Raw genomic sequence first — 5061 nt, 5'->3', positions numbered from 1 at the left:
TGATTCATGGGTTGGGAAGATCTGCTGGAGAAGGGACACTCCATCCATTCCAGTATTCTTGGGCTTCCTTTGTGGCTCAGCTGGTAAAGAATCTGCCTGCAATGCGGGAGACCTGGGTTTGATCGCTTTAGTTCACTGATTGCGAAAATGTCGATGTTCACTCTTTCCATCTCCTCTTTGACCACATCCAGTTTACCGTGGTTCATGGACCTAAGATTTCAGATTCCTATACAATATTGTTCTTTACAGCATCGGACTTTACTTTCACCACCAGACACATCCACAACTGAGTGACATTTCTGCTTTAACCCAGCCTCTTCATTCTTTCTGGAGCTATTTCTCCACTATTCCCCCAGCATATTGAACGCCTACCAAGCTGGGGGGCTCATCTGCCTTTTCATTGTGTTCACGGGGTTCTCCAGGCAAGAATACTGCAGTGGTGCCATTCCTTTCTCCAGTGGACCACATTTTGTCAGACCCTGACTAAGCCTGACAGGCCACTCCATGCAGCAGAATGACACATCCAGTGCCCTGGTTAATGCACTTGTATGAAATACATAAACATATATATCTTTTTGTTTTTGTTTATAGGCCTCCCTCATAACTCAGTCGCTTAATCATCTGCCTGCAGTGCAGGAGACCTGGGTTCGATTCCTGGGTTGGGAAGATCCCTTGGAGAAGGAAATGGCAACCCACTGCAGTATTCTTGCCTGGAGACTTCCATGGACATAGGAGCCCGGCGGGCTACAGTAGTCCATGGGGTCGCAAGAATCTGACATGACTTAAACCACCACCACCGTATTTTTGTTTGAGTTTTTCTTTTGGCTGCATCATGCAACCTGCAGGATCTTAGTTTCCTGACCAGGGATTGAACTGATGCCCCTTGGAAGCTTGGAGTCTTAACCACTGACCACCAGGGAAGTCTCTAAGTATGTATATTAATCCACAGTTGATTCATTAGTTTCCTGCTGAAAAGTTCTTTTTGTAACTCTGGTATTTTACTTGTCTATTCTCCTTACAATAAAGTGATGGCAATTAGATAATTCATCTTTTTCTTCATCTTTTTCTTACTGACACATTTGAATTCTTTTCATGTTATGAACACGGATCCCTTGCTTATCTGATTCTCTGATTACTTCTTTCACCTGGTGGCTTCTCTGTTCTCTTTACGGCATCTTTTCAAATACATGATTTTTACACATCAAAGACAAATATATCTGTCTTATCCGTTCTGGTGAATGCATTTTGAATCTTCTGAAATCCCTCCAGATCCCAAGGTCATGTGTTAGTTTTCTATCTTTTTACTTTTAAAAGAATTTTAAAGATTGGCTTTTCACATTAGATGCTTAATCCCCCATGGTTTTACGTATTTGGTGCACCAGCTCTTCGTCCCTGTGAACTTCTCGCTGGCAGAATGCACACTAGAATAGCCTTGGGAGTTTTTAAAAAACCAATTTCTGGGCTTCTTCCCAGAACTGATAAAATCTTAATCCCTGAGGATAGAGCTGAGACATTAGGACTTAAAAAAAAAAAAAAAAGGCAACTCTTTCAGGTGGTTCTAACATGCAACCAGGGTTGAGAAATTTTGCTAGAAGGTCAGATCAAGGATAGAATTGCTGAGGTGTGGTATTACATCATAAGCTCTACTGGATATTGCCAGTGCTCTATAAAGTGATTATAACTATTTATGGTCCTTCCAGTAGGAGAGGTCCAATTGCTTAACATCTTTGAAAACACATGGCCATTATTATCCCAATTAAGTGATAAGAAAACCACACCCAGAGAGTTCAGGTGATCTGGTGTGTGTGTGCTAAGTTGCTTCAGTGATAAGCCTGTGTGCTTAATTGTATCCAGCTCTTTGCAACCCTTTGGACTGTAGCCCGCCAGGCTCCTCTGTCCATAGGGTTTTGCAGGCAATAATATTGGATCAGGTTGCCATTTCCTTCGCCAGGGGATCTTCCTGACCCAGGGATTGAACCCATGTTTCCTGTGTCTCCTGCATTGGAGACGGATTCTTTACCACTGAGCCACCAGGGAAGCCCCTCAGTGATCTGAGGACTTGCCTAAAAAATCACACAGCAGATGCAGCTGCGTCTCCACCATCGCTGACATCCCGCCTCTTGGTTTACACACACTGCTTCTATCCAGTGCACCTCACTAGTACCTCTGGATGAAGACACTGGTAATATCTCTGGTTCTGTATGTACCCAGTTTGGCTCCTATTTGGACTCTAAATTCAACCCCAGAGTGGACAGATTCACCCTACAGCTAACTTCTTGAATTCTGGAGTCGGTCACTCCCATAAGCCCAAGCTTTCGAAACACACAGAAACATCTAATTAAGAAGGTAGGGGTCAGGAGGTGGTGGCTGGATATTAACCAATTATGTGCTCCGTCGTGTCTAACTCTGCAGCCCCACGGGCTGTAGCACACCAGATTGCTCTGCTCATGGATTTTCCAGGCAAAAATAATGAAGTGGGGTGCCATTTCCTCCTCCAGGGGATCTTCCTGACCCAAGGATCGATCCTGCGGCTCTTGCATCTCCTACATTGGCAGGCAGGTTCTTCATCACTAGCGCCACCTGGGAAGCCCATTAACCAGTGAGTTACTCTTCAAATGTCTGTTGACAGTTTGTCAAGTTTACAAAAATGTATGTATCCCTAACTCTGTGCCAAGGAGCAGGCAAAATGTTTGAAGAGTTTCAGAAGCATAAGGCAGGTTTTCTGCTCTTCAGAGATCTGGGGGTTCTCATACAAATGAGGCAAGGCTTATGCAACTCAGTTTTAAATTATCAGTAGAGATTTTTAAGTGACATGATTTTAAAGAAGTGATTCCTGGACTTCCCTGGGGGTCCAGTGGTTAAGAATCCCCCTGCCAAGGCAGGGGACATGGGTTCGATCCCTGGCTTGGAAAGATTCCACATGCCTCAGAGCAACTAAACCCACGTGCGGCAACTATTGAAGCCCTTGCGCCCTAAAACTCATGCTGTGCCACACAGGAAGCCACCACAATGAGAAACCTGAGCACCCCAACTAGAGAAAGCCAGCGAGCAGCAAATAAATTTTTTTTTTAAAGAAAATCTAATTTTTAAGAAAGTGCTAAAAATAAAAAAAGGAAGTGATTGCTGTGAGCTAGATGTTTGGACTAACTGATCCTGGAATTTCTTTCCTACTCTGCGTATCTAGGGCTTTATGAGATAAGGAAAGCTTTATGGCAGAAGACTAAATAATAGAACCTTCTCCTAGGTCATGGTAGGCAGCCTCGAAGCTAGCCCCTGGTGATCCTTGTCTCCTGTTATTCGTGCCCTCGCATGGTCCCCTCCATGCTGAGTAGAGTTGACTTGTGTAGCCAGTTGGATGCTGTGGACAGGATACCTTGAGACTTCTGAGCTAGTTCGTAAAAGGCATTGAAGCTTCTTCCTTGTTCTGTCTTGAACTGCTTGCCCTGTGGAAAGTCAGCTGCCGAGTGGTAAACACACTCAGGCAGCCCTGTGGGGAGATCCTTGAGAGAAGCTGTGACTTCCTACTAACAATCAGCACTGACTCATCATCCACGTGAGTAAGGCATGGTGGGAGCAGATCCTCTGGCCCTAATCAACTTCAGATCAGCTGCATCGTGTCTGACATCATGACCACAGCCTCGTGGCAGACTTGGGGCCAGATCTACCCAGACAAGCTGCTCTTGAATTCCTGACCCACAGAAACAATGTGAGATAATAAATGTTTGTCCTTTTTTTTAAGTTACTAGGCTTTGGTGTAATTTGTTTTGCAGCAATAGATAACTTGTACAATGATTTTCTTATAGATAATTACCAGCCTATTAACAAGAAAACAATTCTAATTGCTCAAAAGCCTTTAACGATTATTATTACTCCCACAGACTCTTAGAGAAGAAGATGGTGAAAGGGAAGTCTTAGAGAAAGTGAACTATTTCTTTAATTTAGAGGGATAGATGACAGGGATAAAAAGATATTTCAGATTTCAATGCACAGTACAGTACTTGCACTCCCAAGTTATAGCTATTTTTAAAACACTCAGGGGAATTCTCTGCAAACACCCCTTGTTCCCAGTACAGAGGACCTGGGTTCGATTCCTGGCCAGGAAACTAAGACCCTGCATGCTACAACCAAGATTTCATGCCACAGCTAAAAGTTCCCATGTAACTAAGACCTGGCACTGCCAAATAAGTAAATATTTAAAAAAAATGAAAACAGTCTGGCAATTCATTTAAGCCTTACAATGCTAAGTTTATAGATGCATACATGGTATATGTGTGATTTAGAAAAAAGTTTTGCAGCTTCCTAAAGTTCCAAATAAGATGGCTGGATGGCATCACCGACTCGATGGACATGATTTGAGTGAACTCCGGGAGTTGGTGATGGACAGGGAGGCCTGGCATGCTGTGATTCTTGGGGTCACAAAGAATCGGACACGACTGAATGACTGAACTGAACTGAAAGTACCAAAAATATGCTAGCTAGTATTCTACACACTCCTGTCGTTACTGATCTGTTTTTCCCACTTTAATAAATGGTCACCATTCATTCCTAGAGAAAGCATCAACTTGTGGGCAAATTCATGTTTGACAGTCTTTTTCCACTCCACACAGAGAAAAGGAGGGGAGATTTAAAATATTCAAAAAGAAAACAGAACCAAAACAAACAAAAAGAGTTTCTTATGGCATCTTTAACAAATACTGAAAACTGAGGGACTTCCCTGATGGTCCAGTGGTTAGGACTTGGTGCTTTCACTGCAGAGGGCCCAAGTTCAATCCTTGGTCAGGGAACCAAGATCCTGCAAGCCATGTAGCACATTCAAAAAATAAACTATAAATTAAAAAAAAAAATTTAAAAGAAGATGTAGTACATATTACACAGCCATAAAAAGGCCAAAAAATATGTTTCACTGAACTCAAAATTAAGGTGTCAACAGGTCTGAATTTATTCTGAAGAGTCAAGGGTAAATCTGTTTCACACAGATGGGGCTGAGTTCAGGATCTTGACATGGGGAGATTATCTAGGATTCTGCAAATGAGTTGATGTGATCATAAGAGTCCTTATAAG

The 5061-nt window shown here is 42.9% G+C and overlaps 1 non-coding gene across 1 annotated transcript; it reads left to right on the top strand.

Moving 5' to 3' along the window:
• Positions 1 to 4711: 4711 nt before the first annotated feature.
• Positions 4712 to 4784, top strand: TRNAE-UUC (transfer RNA glutamic acid (anticodon UUC)). The gene has a single exon. It is a non-coding gene; the product is annotated as a tRNA-Glu (tRNA).
• Positions 4785 to 5061: the final 277 nt, after the last annotated feature.

This window comes from Moschus berezovskii, chromosome 25, assembly GCF_049115385.1.
Source record: "Moschus berezovskii isolate FMDL1 chromosome 25, NW_MosBer_1.0, whole genome shotgun sequence".
NCBI lineage: Eukaryota > Metazoa > Chordata > Mammalia > Artiodactyla > Moschidae > Moschus > Moschus berezovskii.
This window is presented reverse-complemented; position numbering and strand designations above follow the sequence as displayed.